The 16,363-nt window shown below is 37.2% G+C and overlaps 1 long non-coding RNA gene and 1 pseudogene across 1 annotated transcript in view; one reads left to right on the top strand and one right to left on the bottom strand.

The window, feature by feature from the left end:
* The window catches only part of LOC143665527 (uncharacterized), a 78,492-nt gene that overhangs the window by 19,454 nt on the left and 42,675 nt on the right, over positions 1 to 16,363 (top strand). The window lies entirely within an intron of this gene.
* The window catches only part of LOC143665760 (protein kinase C iota type pseudogene), a 70,124-nt pseudogene that overhangs the window by 13,311 nt on the left and 40,450 nt on the right, over positions 1 to 16,363 (bottom strand).

Here is a 16,363-nt window from a genome sequence, read left to right as displayed (position 1 = left end):
ATGGATCCTCTTTCATTCTTTTGCATATGAATATCCAGTTCTCTAGGCACCATTTATTGAAGAGACTGTTCTGTACCAGGTGAGTTGGCTTGACTGCCTTATCAAAGATCCAATTTCCGTGGATGAGAGGGTCTATACTGAATACTCTATCTATTCCATTGGTCAGTATATCTCTCTTTATGCCAGTACCAAGCTGTTTTGACCACTGTAGCTTCAAAATATGCCTTAAAGTCAGGTAGCATGTAACATCTGACTACATTTTTCTTTCTCAGGATACTTTTAGCTATTCTGGGCACCCTGCCCTTCCAGATAAATTTGGTTATTGGTTTTTCTATTTCTGAAAAGTAAGTTTTTGGGATTTTAATTGGTATTGCATTGAATCTGTAAATCGATTTAGGTAGAATTGGCATCTTAACTGTATTTAGTCTTCCAATCCATGAACACAGTATGCTCTTCCATTTATTTAGGTCTTCTGTGATTTCTTATAACAATTCTTGTAGTTTTCTTTGTATAGGTCTTTTATCTCTTTAGTTAAATTTATTCCTAAATATTTTATTCTTTTGGTTGCAATTATAAATGGAACTTTTTTCTTGATTTCCCCCTCAGATCATTCATTACTAGTGTATAGAAACACTACAGATTTTTGAGTGTTGATCTTGTAATCTGCCACTTTGCTGTACTCATTTATTAGCTCTAGTAGTTTTGCTGTGGATTTTTCAGGGTTTTCAACATACGGTATCATATCATCTGCAAACAGTGAAAGTTTTACTTCTTCCTTTCCAATTTTGATGCCTTGTATTTCTTTTTCTTGTCTAATTGCTATGGCTAGAACTTCCAGCACAATGTTGAATAACAGTGGTGATAGTGGACATCCTTGTCTTGTTCCTGATCTTATGGGGAAAGTTTTCAGTTTTTCCCCATTGAGAATGATGTTAACTGTGGGTTTTTCATATATTCCCTTTATCATTTTGAGAAAGTTCCCTTCTAATTCCTATCCTTTGAAGTGTTTTCAACAGGAAAGGATGTTTGGATTGACAAAATCCAAAAACAGGATTTTGTCAAATGTCTTTTCTGCATCAATCAAGATGATCATGTGGTTTTTCTGCTTTGATTTGTTGATATGGTGTATTACATTAATTGATTTTCTTATGGCGAACCATCCTTGCATACCTGGGATGAATCCTACTTGGTCATGGTGTATAATTCTTTTAATATGCTGCTGATTTCGATTTGCTACAATTTTATTGAGGATTTTTGCATCTATATTCATTAGAAAGATTGGTCTGTAGTTTTCCTTTTTTGTAATATCTTTGTCTGGCTTTGGTAGGAGGGTGATGCTGGCTTCATAGAATGGGTTTGGTAGCTTTCCCTCCTCTTCAATTTTTTGGAAGAGTTTGAGCAGAATTGGTAGTAATTCTTTCTGGAATGTTTGGTAGAATTCACATATGAAGCCATATGGTCCTGGAATTTTCTTTTTGAGGAGCTTCTTAATGACTGATTCAATTTCTTTGCTTGTGATTGGTTTTTTGAGGTCATCTATTTCTTCTTGAGTCAATGTTGGTTGTTCATCCTTTCTAGAAAGTTGTCCATTTCATCTACATTGTTGAATTTTTTAGCATAAAGTTGTTTATCGTATCCTCTCATTACTTCCTTTATTTCTGTGGGATCAGTGGATATGTCTCCTGTTCCATTTTTTATTTTATTTATTTGCATCCTCTCTTTTCTTCTTTTTGTCAACCTCCCTAAGGGTCCATCAATCTTATTGATTTTCTCATAGAACCAACTTCTGGTTTTGTTGATTTTCTCAATTATTTTCATGTTCTCAATTTCATTTATTTCTACTCTAATTATCATTATTTCTTTCCTTTGCTTGCTTTTGGGGTTAGTTTGCTATTCTTTCTGTAGTTCTTCCACGTGGACAGTTAATTCCTCAATTTTTGCCCTTTCTTCTTTTTTGATATAGGCATTAGGGCAATAAATTTCCCTCTTAGCACTGCCTTTGCTGCATCCCATATATTTTGATATGTTGTGTTTTCATTTTCATTTGCATCAAGATATTTACTGATTTCTCTTGTAATTTCTTCCTTGAAATTCAGTGATAATTTCCTTCATTAGTTTTTCTCCGCCTTTTCCCTTCTCTTCTCCTTCTGGAACACCCACATCACATATATTCATGCGCTTCATATTGTTGTTCAATTCTCTGAGTCCCCACTCATATTTTTCCATTATTTTCCCTATATTTTCTTTTGCTTGTCGGATTTCAGATGTTCCATCCTCCAGTTCACTAATCCTATCAGTTTTCCCTGAGGGTGAGACCCAGAAGGTTGAAAGACTTTCCCTTGAAGCCTCTGGACTCTGTGTTTTTCCTGTCCTGCCCAGTGTATGGTGCTTTTCTACCTGCCGGTCCCATCAGCATACCTATAGCTTCAGCAGACTCTCCCTGCTGGGATCATGGTGGAGACAGAGGAGAGGTTGTAGGCTGGCTTTAATTGCTTCAATTTTCCAAACCCTGGGGTCTGAATTCTTTGAGGGAGGGAATCTATCTGAGCTGGGCCCCTCCCCTCTCCTTGGGAGGTCACAGGCTCCAGATAAGCTCTCAAACAAGCTTGTTTCTGCCTGTGTCTGGGGCAGTCACAGCCTGAGAAGCCCTGCCACTGTATCCAAAGGTAATCAAGCCATAGAAACACAGTCACAAAAAAGAGAGAGAAAAATCCTTCTCAGAGCAGGACCCCCATTCCTCGGGTTTGCCAATCAAGGGCATAAGTTGTTATGTTGTTTTGTGTACCTTCAGATTTTGTGTGCTCCCTCCTTTCCTTCAGGGCCCAGACCCTTTCAAGTATTATGTGCTATACGATCCAAAAAAAAACTCTGTTTCTTTTTTTCCCTTTTCTTTTTCTGTCAGCCCTGACCCTCAGCACCAGGGTAGAAATCAGCAACCTCTGCTTTGACTTGAGGTTCAGCTGAGCTGGGGGCCTATTTTTAGTAGTAAGAATTTTTGAATTAATTCCACAATTTGGAGCTTAGTTGTGCTCAGCCCCTGCTGCTCCTAAAGTCCCTTTCCTTTCCCCTCTGGGAAGCAGCCTTTGGGGGAGGGACACCGGCCGCCATGGCTTGGGGATCTCATGGTTCTGAGGGGACTCGCAGCTGGTCCAACTGATCAGCCTTGGGTACACTGTGTGTCTGGTCACTGACGTGGCCCCAGCAGTTGTTCTGTCCTGTTCCTGGCTGTTTAGTAGCTATTCTGGAGGACAAACTAAATCCTACAGCTCGCTAAGCCACCATCTTGGCACAGCTCCAGTTGACTCCTTAATTAAATTTTGATGTTACAATCTTTAATACTATTTTTATTTTTATATTTTCCTCCATCTCATGGCATTTTTAGCATTTTTGTTTAATGAAACTTACTAAAATATCTATTTTTAAATTATTGGAATATTTTCTTCCACGATTTATGTTTTAGACAAAAACTCTGGAGGAAAAATTATGCAATTGATTTCTATTAATTAAGGAAATACAAAGAAAGAAAGGAGTGATGCAAGGACCAGTGGTGCCTTGGAAAAGTTTCTCATTTTTCTCTTTATTGAAAGAAAGGAACCAATTAAAAATTGACATTAGTCTTTATCACCTTTTTAATCCCTACTTTTGTGATCTGCTTTGTCTTTAAACAGCTAGAATTCCCTACTGGTTCTCTTTTTCCTAGCTGGCTTCTCACTTCTGGCTCTCATCTTTTCCAACTGAATTTCTAAGGATATTTTCAGGTACCAAAGTTATATGTCAAAGCATATCAAATTTTTAGCATTTTACAATCATTTTCCTCTGACAGAAATGAGTGACCCACCTGCCACTGGTCATGTCAAAAAGTCGTGAACACAATATTCATCCACCCCCCCCAATCCTTTATGTAAACATTGCTATAATCTTGTATGAAATCAGTTACATCCTTGAAAGACATCAACAATATCAGTTTCCTCTTTTTGTATAAATTTTAAGGCGATACATAGTAGAATTTGAAGCTGAATATTACAAGATTCCATCACTTAAAATGAACTAATAATCCTGGAGGAAAAAGTAAGCGGTCAACTATAGAATAAAGCAGAAGGAAATGAGTGTTGAGTAGACATGAGACAAGTCCTTTGGAAAAACAGAAAAAGGAACAGTTAATCCTGATAAGGGAAGGAGAGAGATCTTTTGGGAAGGCTTCACAGAATGGGGCCTCTTTAAGGGTGATAATGACGACGATTAACATTTGTTAATTAGATGAACTTCATGTAGTGGTGGCCTCACATTTGTTAATTAGATGAACCTCATGTAGTGGTGGTCTCAGGGTGAAATGAGAGATGATTTTGGAAAGGCAACTTGAATTCAGATTATGTAAAATCTTGAATTACATCCAAGAAACAAGCAGTAGATTGTTCTCATTTTGGGCATGTTTGTGGAATGCAAGCAAAGGAAGCAGGGTATTTTATATATTGAGTGGAGCTGGAAAAATTATGAGGTCCTTTTCCAAGTACATAGCCAGGTAGGGATGGTTGGTAATAAGAGAAAGAGTTGGTGATAAATTCTGACTAATAAAAACTACCAGACTAAACCCACTGTGCCCTTCTCTCCCTATATCCTATATTCATTCCTCTATTCTTTTCAACCTAGTTTTTTCATGATCACAACCCTTATAAACAGCCACCTTCTACCCACATCCTTCTAATGAGCTCACTGATCTTCTACAATACCATTTTTTCCCACTCCAATCATATCAACACTGTACTTTTAGATAAAAGTAAGAAAAGGTTTTCTATATTCTTGGTAGTGGTGATGTCAGAATTTCCTAGAAAGGATTTTAGTTACCTTTTCAATTTTCCCTTCAAATACAAAAGCACATGCACAGTTTTATTACTGTTACTATTGTTCCTACAGAGAAATAATTTTCTTAACCCATATTTCATCCTGGCCCTGTGTCTTTCAAAAGGTCCCATTTTGATTACACCTTCGTTCCCTTCCCCCACTACCCCTAAAATACATACACATGCACAGGCACTGCACAGAATCAATGCCTTTTCCTTTCTTGGATGATGACTACATTCAATAGGCCCTAAATCAGCTGTACAAAATCCCTCAGGTTGAGATAGGATTCATTAACATCCAATGACTATTATCACTTATCTTAAATCCTTCCCACTATGTAAAGGAAAAGCCCATTTAAATCCACTAATTCTCTGATAAATCTTCCAGATCATTTGTAAGGATTAGTGGTTCTACCACTAACTCTTAAGAAGAGATTCTTCTTAAGAACCCTTCCCTCTTCTCACTTATCTCTTCCATTTGTTTCCTGTCTCCCACCCAGTTTCTTATTTGGGCCCAAATACCACTACCACCAATCTTATTTCCATAGCGGATTGTAAGGAAAAACTATCATGTCAGTCTTTAGTCCCCTTGAACCACCTTTTCTTCCTTGAAGAACTCCAATAAATCAAGCGTAACTTCATTTTGCAAAATACCACCCATATATTGTTTTCCCATTTGGCTAGCCCATCACATATAGAACTCACTAGCTTAGTTATGCAAGAAAGTGAAGTCAAATTACCTCTCAAAGAGTCACTTTCCTTGTTGGTACTGAGGCTTTACCTCTCAGATGATTAATAAGCTAATATGAGTGAGAACACCTAATACACATCCATCTGGTGGGCAATCATTGGTGGTTCTGCTAGAGCAGAACCTCATTTAGACCTCAGCAACTGGCTTCAACATGTCCACAGCAATCTTACAAACTTCATAGTCTAGCCAAGCATGGTCTAATTTCATCCACAATGCATTCACAGTTCTCAAGTTGGTTATGCAATTTTTCCCCCTGCCTTAAAACACTTTCAGTAACAAAACAGGAATATACATACATGCGTATTTTAGATATGTATCAATATTTGATACAGTATCTCACATATATCCATTTCAGGGAATTATTCATTCATTCAACAGATATTTTTAAGAATCTGACATTCGAGAATCAACTTGGAATATATCATTGGTAACAGAGACCAGCAGGAGTTAGAAACAGGGTAAGATAATGGGTAATTGGAGCTGAAGGGATACAGACTGTGCAACAGGACTAGATACAAAAACTCAAAAATGAACAGCACAATAATACCTAATTGTAATGTAACTATGTTAAAACACTAAATGAAGCTGCACCTGAACTATATAAAAAAAAAAAAAAAAAAAAAAGAATCTGCTCTGAACTAACCACCAAGATATATTGTTGAACAAAACTGTCAAAGTATCTGCTCTTAGAGAGTTTATATTCTGGAAAATGGTGTGTGTGTTGTGTCTGGGAATATTTTACATAGAGTGGTTAAGGAAGGTCTCCTAATGAGGTAAGATTTGCACAGAGTAAGGAATGCAATGAATGAGCAGGTTTTTCTAATATTTGGTGGGGAAACTATGCAAAGGCAAAAAAAAAAAAAAGCAGAGGGCCTGAGATGGAAGCCAGTGTGCTGGAGTAGAGTGATTGAGGGCAGAGAGTAATAGAAGTCAGAGGAGTAGCCAAAGGCAATATCAAGAAGGACCTAGAGGTGACTTTGAGCATCATTCTGAATGCTACGGGAAGCCACTGGAAAGAATTCCATTTTGAACTGAGTTTCTCTGCTTTAAAAAAATAATGCTGAGTGTGGCGCAATGGTGGCTCAGTGGCAGAATTCTCACCTGCCATGCTGGAGACGCAGATTCGATTCCTGGAGCCTGCCCATGCCAAAAAAAGAAAAAGCTGAAAATCAGTTCAGTCCTTTCGCCATTTTATTTTTGTCCTGGAGCATACTTTTAATTATTTGATCCAGGGGTCAGCAAATATTTTATGTAAAGGGCCATATAGAAAATATTTTAGATATTTCAATCCATATGGTTTCTTCTATTGCAACTACTCAACTCTGCCATTATAGCACAAAAGCAGCCGAAGACAATATATGGACAAAAGAGCATGGTTGTGTGTGGGGGGGGGGCGGGGGGGGGGGCAGGCAATGGTGGCTCAGTGGCAGAGTTCTTGTCTGCCAAGCCTGAGACCCAGGTTTGTTTCCTGGTACCTGTCCATTAAAAAAAAAACAGCATGGTTGTGTTCTCATAAAACTTTATGGCCACTAAAATATGAATTTCACCTAATTTTCACATCATGAATTATTATTATTCTTAGATTTTCCCCCCAACCATTTAAACAATGCACTGGACTGGATTTTGCCCCCAGATCATTGTTTGCCAACCTCTCAAGAACTGAGAACTAGGATGGACCTTAGTTGTAGTAAAACAGATGACAACCATCAATCACTAATTTCCAGGGCAATAACAAGTTCTAGCATCTTCCAAAATACTTTCACTACCAGCTTCTTGATACCCGAAGTTTCTTCAAACAGGATGAAACCTTGTATTTCATAAATATAAAAAAATTTAAAATAGAGTACAGATTTAAAAGATAACAATGGATATGCACACCCCTGGTGGTACCTTAAAACTTTCTAAAAATTGCACTTACATGAAATGTTTTAGCAATATTAGCATACTTATGTACCCTTTCCTAAAACTCATCTGCCTGAAATGTCTGAGTTACCAATGACAAAAAAAGAAATCTGAACACAAACTTCTATTTTGTAATATATCCAAAGAGCAACCATAATGCTACTAAATTCACCCCTTTTCCCTCCCCTCCATTCAAGATTGGTCAGGAAAGAAGAGAAAGCAGCTTTAAACAAATTGCCCAAATCAATTAATACTTTGAATTCAGAAATGAAACTTGGGGAGGGTCACATTAGCGGGGAAAGGAAAAATTACTTTCTGAGAATCCATACAACGGTAATAGTATATTTAGGCAACTTAAAAAATGACTGCTTTATCAAGACGTATTTTACAAGTCATAAAATTCATGATGTATACAATTCAGTAATTTTTGGTAAATTTAACTAAGTGTCGCAACCATCGTCGTAAATCAATTTTAGAATATTTTCATTGCCCCAGTAAGATCCCTCATACCTTCCATTTATAGTTAACTCCTATTCCTACCATCATCATCCCAGGCAACAGTTACTTTTCTGACACTATAGAGTTCCCTCTTCAGGACATTTCATATAAATGGAATCTTATAATATGTGATATTTTGTTCCTGACTTCTTTCACTTAGCATGTTTTTGAGGTTCATCTATATCATAGCATGTTTGTGCTTTGTTCCTTTTTATTGCTAAATAGTATTCCATTGCATAAATATACCACATTTTACCTATCCATTCACCAGTTAATGGGCTTTTTTTTTTCAGTTTGGGGCTGTTATTAATAATATTGCCTTGAACAGTCACAGATTTTTGTGTGGACTCATGTTTCATTTCTCTTAGGTAGATATGTAGGTATAGAATTGCTGGGTTGTATGCAACTTTTAAGTTCAACATTTTGAGAAATTGACAATCTGTTTTTCAAAGTGGTCACTCCATATTAAAGTCCCACCAGCAATGTTGGAATTTCTTGTTCCTCCACATCCTCCCCAACATTTGCTGTTAGCTGTCTTGTTTATTATAGCCATTCCTAGTAGAGGTGAAATGCATTTCATTGCATTTCCCTAATGGCTAATGGTGTTAGCATCTTTTCATGTGTTTAACAGCCATTCTTTAATCTTCATTGCTTCAATGTATGTTCATATCTCTTACCCATTTTTAATTGTGTTGTTTGTTTTCTTATTAAGGAACTGGAAGAATTCTTTGTAATTTCTGAATAAAAGTCCTTCATCAGATTTGTATTTCTTAAATATTTTCTCCCTGTCAATTGCTCATAATTTCACTTTCTTGATGATTAGACAATTATTTTAAAGATACTGTGATATCCCACTTTCTGTAGTTTTAAAGGATGATTTAGTGATTCTTAATCTTGACTAACACCTTAGAATCACCTAAGGAACTTTAAAAAAAAATCCTCTGACTCCTCCAAAGATTCTGATTTAATTGATCACTGCATCCTCTCCTTCAATTTTTTTTTTAAAGCTCCAAAAGTGATCCTGATATGTAGTCGGGATTGAAAAGTGATCCTAATATGTAGTCAGGATTGAAAACCACTGTGAAAGAGAAGAAGCAAGCAAATGAATTAGACAAATCCAAATTGAAAAAAAGGCAAAAAGAGAATAATTTTAATGAGAAGAAAAATTAGATATATGTAAAATCTCCTGGGATTTTATGGATATGACTAAGGATATGACTTAACGCCAACCTGACCTTTGTGGCTAGGCTGCTGGAAGGAAAAGAAACATCGAAGTCAGAATAACAAGAACATTTTCAGATCTTCAGAATCCAAAGAGAGAGGAAATTATTTTAACTAAATTACAGAAAAAAAAAGGGAAAAGAAAAAATAAAGACCTTCAGGCAGGATCTCTTGAGTAAGTTAAACTCTCTGTAAACTGTCAAAAGAGCTGCTACTGTGACTTTATTAACAGTATAAAAATTCACAGATTGGCCAACCCACATAAAAGTGGGTGTTCCAAAATTGGGGGGTAGGGGGCCTTGGGAATTTATAGTTCAAAAAACTGGGTGGGGGAATTGCGGTTCTCAGGCAAGTTCTGGTCTAACAGCTTATTGAGACATCAGGCATTAAGAAACTCGTTCAAAGAGCATAGGTTTCTTTTTCTCATCATATTTCTTGTAATCGCTAAGTCTCATTCTCCAAGCTGCACATGCCTGAAGTCTGATGGCATCAGTGCAGAGCATCTAGCTTGTGCACCTGCCTTATAGGGAATCATTTTGTAACCCAGAGCCTGGAGGTCAGTTTAAAGTTCCTTTCATATTTCTCCCTTTTTATTAAGATTTTTGGTAGAAAGCATCACTGATGAAGATTAATTTGTACTGTCGAACAGTGCTAGAGGAGTATTCTAGGCATCCACATTGCTGGGAAGGTGCAGTGTCATGTCCCACAGAGGCGGGAATATGTTATGAAACTATGGCCAAATGAGGCAACACTGGGACAATGGATTCCATCAAAGGTCAGCTATAAGTTTTCTGAAAGACCCAAGAGGAATTCTATTCAGGAGCAACAACATTTGAGGGGTAAGCAAAAATAGTTAGAGATTTTGTCCTGTAGGGCATCTTAAGTGCAGGCCCCGAGATCAAAAGTATGATTTGCCAGCATGATATTGAAAGTGAGAGATTGTTAAACTTAGGTTAAACCAAGCCATTATTCAAGAAATAAAACAATGAATTAATGATACTGTTTGTTTTAGTTTGCTAAAGCTGCTGGAACCAGAAAATGGATTGACCTTCATAAAGGGGATTTATTAAGTTACAAATTACAATTCTGCTCTCAAGAAAAGCTGATTCTGGGCTTTCTTTGCCATGTAGAAAGGCACATGGCAACATCACCTGTCCTTTTCTCCCTGCTCCTAGGTTCAAATGGCCCTCTCAGCTTCTTCTGCAACTCCAGACATCTGTTTCTGAGCTTTCTCCAAATGTTCCCCTCCTAAAGGACTCCAGTAAGCTAATTAAAAAGCACCTTGAATGGGCGGGGTCACATCTCCATCAACTCAAAAGGTCACACCCACAATTGGGTGGACTACATCTCCATGTAAAAAACCTAATCAAAAGATCCCACCCTGCAATAGGTCTGCCCCCACAAGAGTGGATTAGGATTAAGAGAACATGGCTTTTCTGGGGTAAATAACAGTTTCCAATCAGCACACTGTAATAAGGAGGAGACATATGCTCCTAAACCAGTCTCCCCAAGATCCAAGATCTAGTCAGCTAAGTAAATCTCAAACCCTGAGAGTTCCTAGTTCTCAGTACTTGAATCTTTTCTTTGATGTCCTTGATGTTTTGTTCAATTTTGCCATATTGATTTGCACTAAAGCAGCATTGTTTCCTTAAGAGAGCACATTTCCCTCCCTGCGGAGCTGTGAGGACATCAAGTGTCCTCAGGTTTTATAGGACAAACCTCGCTAGGCTATCTACCACAAGTTGTAAGTTCTCAGTGCCTTGATGGTATCATTGAAGGTACCCTCAAAATTATGTTGTTTTGTTTTGTTTTGTTTTTTAAATATGTTTTTGACATATATCAGATGACTTTTTCAAATTGAGAAATTCCATGAAACCACAATAAATTTCTCAGAAAGTCACAGCCCTTACTAGACCTTGCAGTTAATGGGTTGTATGCTATAGTGACCTGCTTAGGTCTAAAATGGTTTTGAGTTGATAAATGAATGATCCTATTAAGTACATTTTAAATTTCTATTCCACTTTAGGCCAGAGAGGAAGGCTGTTACTGTGAAAGTCCCACTCCAGATTGATGATAGGTCTATATAGGCGATCTTCCCACATAAAAAGAAATAACCCATGCCAGCCAGACTGAGAGTTAAATTGTGTTCTAGTTTGCTAGCTGCTGGAATGCAATATACCAGAAATGGAATGGCTTTTTAAAAGGGAAATTTAATAAGTTGCTAGTTTACAGTTCTAAGACTGAGAAAATGTCCCAATTAAAACAAGTCTATAGAAATGTCCAATCAAAGGCATCCAGGGAAAGCTACCTTGGTTCAAGAAGGCCGATGAAGTTCAAGGTTTCTCTCTCAGCTGGAAGGGCACATGGCGAGCACAGCATCATCTCCTAGCTTTCTCTCCTGGCTTCCTATTTCATGAAGCTCCCCGGGAGGCGTCTTCGTTCTTCATCTCCAAAGATCGCTGGCTGGTGGACTCTCTGCTTTGTAGTGTTGCTCTCTATGAATCTCTCTGAATCTCTCATTCTCCAAAATGTTTCCTCTTTTATAGGACTTCAGAAACTAATCAAGACCCACTCAAATGGGTGGAGACATGTCATCCCCTAATCCAGTTTAACAACCACTCTTAACTAAATCACATCAACCAGGGAGATGATCTCATTACAGTTTCAAATATACAGTATTGAATAGGGATTATTCTACCCTTAAGAAATGGGATTTATATTAAAACATGGCTTTTCTTAGGGGACATGCTTTCTTTCAAACCAGCACAAATTGTAATCTAACAGTTTGGTTTGTGTCTCTCTCAACTTCCAGATATGGAAGAGTTTACATCTTTACAGGCAAAGTCTATAAAATTATGGGATTTAGTGGTATGAACAATGAACATTGTGGTGTAGTTGATATGACAGGCTGTGGTAGTGGTTATAAATGAGTGAAGTACTTTTAGAGATTTGTGTCCAAGTGAGACCTGAGAATTGGTCCAGATAGATAATTTGATTGTCAGAGTTACAGACAAAAACAATACTGGTGTTCCAATGCTCCGAAAAGTTTCCATTGGTGGAAAGGACTATTTTATTTAGCTCAAAATCGTAAGTGTGAAGTACATCATTATCAGAGTCCTGTTTGATTATGGTATCTTTGTAGAGAGGAAATCATTTGCCTTCCCCTTGGTTATACCAAGGGGTCTAATTGCAGAGGTTGGCTGGGATAGTACCTAGATAAGGTACAGTACCATTGTCATTGTGCAAAGAGAAATATTCATTATAGTCTGGGCATTTTGTGCTATGGGGGCCCTCTTTTCTTCAGGGGTAAGATAGATCCAATGGGGCAACCATCTCTGATATTTATCTATTTATTGCACGTCCTTTTTTCCACTTATGGTCTGTGCAAAATATGCCTTTTATATCTATCCAAGTCTGAATGCTTATGGGTACAACCAATAACTGGGACCCTTCCGTGGAGAGTAAATTAGTGTAGACCCAACAATTTAACAGATTTCCCAGCCCTTTGTATGGCTGGGGCAAAAAAGGATGGCAGATGACAAGGGACCAGGAGGAAAGGAAAAGAGAAAGAAAAGGAAATAATGCATGTTTTCTGATCCTTAGCTCTTGGAGAAAGCTAGCTATATGAGGTGTCATCTATTTCTGGATGATTCTTTTCACAGAGCTTGAGATCACCAGTGGTCAAGCTCTTCCAATGTTTGGGTGGCACTTATTTGAGTTTAGAAAGTTGAATCCAAGGACCTATACCAGCAAGATTGTCACGACACTGGTTTGTGAGGGACCCTTCCAACAAGGTTCTAAAGTTTTTTACATTAATATCTTTTCCAGTCTATGAATCATCGAGCCATATGTTTTTAGGTCAGTTGAAGCAAAGTGATATTCTTCTCTTTAAAAGCCTTCTTCAATTTGTGACACATAAGCTCAAAAGTAGTTAATTATTGCCTCATTTAAATTTAAGTAGGTCTTGGTGGGCTCAAAATCATAAGGGTCAAGTGAGTTTATGCCTTCTGAAGGGGTTGAATAAAGATTGAGTGGGACTAGTGGAAGTGTTTTAGGCCAGGGTACTTTTATTGAGTAACTAAGCTTGGCTAATTGTTGTTTGATTATCCCCTTGGTCCTTCCTACCAGGTCAGAAGATTGGGGATTGTGTGGGCAATGCAGCCTTTGATATACAGGAAGACTCTGCATATTTCTTTATTTGTCCTATAAAATGAGTGCTTCCATCACTATGGAGCCGCCCAAGTTGGAATGATGTTTTCAAGCAGTTTCTTGGCTACAAAAGAGACAGTACCTTCTCTATAAGGGAAGGCGTCTATTCAGTGAGAAAATATATAGATCATAACTGGCACATATTTATGGAAACTGGATATAGCCCATTCACCAGATTAACATTGGCTTGGAAGGTAAAGGGAAATATCCCATGGGAACATTTGATGGTTTTCCTGGGTTGTATTGTTGACCTGTTTGACAAGAGGTATAGAGCTAGTGAGTGATATTCTGAAAGCATCCCTTACCACTGTTTTTGCAGTATTTCTATCATTTTTGCTGTTCCAAGATGTGTGAGTGAATGAAGTGTTCGGAATATTGATAATTTTAGGGCATCTGGTAATACAGGGTAACCAACAGTCCCTATGCAGATGTTTATGTTAGGGTCTAATTTACAACCTGATTCCTCCCATGTTTTTTTTCTCTTTGAAAGTTACCAATTCTTGATAGTTTGTTAAGACATCAGCGGGTGGTTTTTGTGAGAGAGTTTGGGCTTCTGCCTTAGAGGTTCAATCAACTCAGTAATTTACCTCTCTTCCATTTAAATTGGGGTTTCACGGGTGTGAGCTTTACCTTTGATAACTGCAGCCCTGGGGAGCAAAAAAGCTTCCAATAGGTTAGCTACATGCTTTCCATTCCTAATGGCAGTTCCAGAGGAAGTAAGGAACGCTCTTTGTTTCCAAAGGGGTATCTGCTATTAGTACAAATATTTGCTTTTAACCCTTTAGATATTTGATAAGCTCAAATAAGAATTATTAATTCTGTCTGATGAATGGAAGTTTCTTTATGAAGGGGACTGCTCTTTTTAACCACTGTTAAGGTACTTACGAATGCCCAGCTTGGCATCTGCTGTCTGGAGCTTCTGGGATTTTTGTTTGTTTGTTTGTTTTCAAGGATTTTGTGGCTACTCAGCTCCAGCTACCTTGTACCTTGTAAAAATGCAAGTCCAGTAAGAGTGCAGGTTCTAACTTTTTTTTAAATGCAATTTTATTAAGGTATGTTCACACAACATAGAAACCATCCGAAGTATATACTCAATGGTTTACAGTATCATCACATAGTTGTGCATACATCCCCATGATCAGTTTTAAAACATTATCATCACTCCACAAAATAAATAAAAAGAAACCCAAATCCTTCCATATCCCTTACTCCTCCCTCCCCCCATTATTGGCCCATAGTATTGGTGTCATACATTTGTTACTGTTAATGAAAGAATATAAAATATTACTGATAATTATAGTCCATAGTTTGTAATAGATACATTTTTCCCATATGCCCCTCTGTTATTAACTCCTTGTAACAGTTTCATACATTTGTTCTAGTTCATGAAAGAACTTTTTTATATTTGTCCTTTTTTTATATTTGTATTTTGTATATTTTTCTATTTATATTATATTTAACTTTTTAATACTTGTACAGTTAATAAGAGACAATGTCCCCCACAAAATTCACCGTGTGATTCATTCTTATGTCTTAACCTCCAACTTTCCTTCTGGTAATATATATATGACTCTCAACTTCCCATGTCCATCACATTCACACACTATTTAGCACTATTGATTATTCTGACAATAATGTGCTATTGTCACCTCTCTCTATTTCCAAATGTTTAAGTTCAACCTAGGTAAACATTCTGCATATATTAAGCAACCTCTCCCCAGTCTCTAGCCTCATTCTATATCCTAGTAACCTATATTCTGTATATTATGTCTATGAGTTCATATATTATAATTAGTTCATATCAGTGAACTCATACAATATTTGTCCTTTTGTGTCTGACTTATTTGACTTAACAGAATGTCCTCAAGATTCATCAATCATGCTTCAGGACTTCATTCTTTTTATTGCTGAATAATTTTTCATCATATATATATACATTTTGTTTATCCATTCATCTGTTGATGGACACTTGGGTTTCCATATTTTGTCAATTGTGAATAATGCCACTATGTATACTGGTGTGCAAATGTCTATTTGCATCACTGCCTGCAGATCTTCTGAATATATCCCAAATAGTGGGATTGCTGGGTTATATGGCAACTTTATACTTAGCTTCCTGAGGAACTGCCAAACCATCCTCTACAGTGGCTGTACCATTTTGCATTCCCACCAGCAGTGAAAGAGTGTTCCCGTTTTTCCACATCTTCTCCAACACTTGTAGTTTCCTGTTTGTTTAATAGCAGCCATTCTAGTAGGTGTGAGACATATGTCACTGTGGTTTTGATTTGCATTTCCCTAATAGCTAGTGAAGATAAGGATCTTTTCATGTGTTTTTAGCCATCTGCATTTCCTTTCTTGAAAAATGTCTATTCATTTATTTTGCCCATTTTTAAATTAGGTTGTTTGTCTTTTTATTGTTGAATGGCAGGAGTTCTTTATGTATTCTGGATATCGAAACTTTATCAGATATGTTATTTCCAAATATTTTCTCCCATTGAGTCAGATGCCTTTTCACCCTTTTAAAAAAATATTTTTATTGATAAATCTTAACATACAAACATACATTCTTGACATACAAGCATTCTATACATGGTGTACAATCAAGGGCTCACAGTATCATCATAGTTGTGTATTCATCACCATGATTATTTTTGGAACATTTGCATAACTCCAGAAAAAGAAATAAAAAGAAAAAATTCATACATACCATACCCCTTACCCCTCCCTCTCATTGACCACTAGTATTTCCATCTACCCAATTTATTTTAACCTTTGTCCCCCTACTATTTGTTTATTTTTTACTTATCTGTCCACACCCTAGATAAAAGGCGCATAGACACAAGGTTTTCACAATCACATTGTGACAGCTATATCATTATACAATCCTCTTCAAGAAACAAGGCTATGGAACGCAGCTTAGTAGTTTCAGGTCATTCCCTCCAGT

The sequence above is a fragment of the Tamandua tetradactyla genome, chromosome 21, assembly GCF_023851605.1.
Source record: "Tamandua tetradactyla isolate mTamTet1 chromosome 21, mTamTet1.pri, whole genome shotgun sequence".
Taxonomy (NCBI): Eukaryota; Metazoa; Chordata; class Mammalia; order Pilosa; family Myrmecophagidae; genus Tamandua; species Tamandua tetradactyla.
Note: the sequence above shows the minus strand (reverse complement) of the source record. Positions and strands in the feature narration are given on the sequence as shown.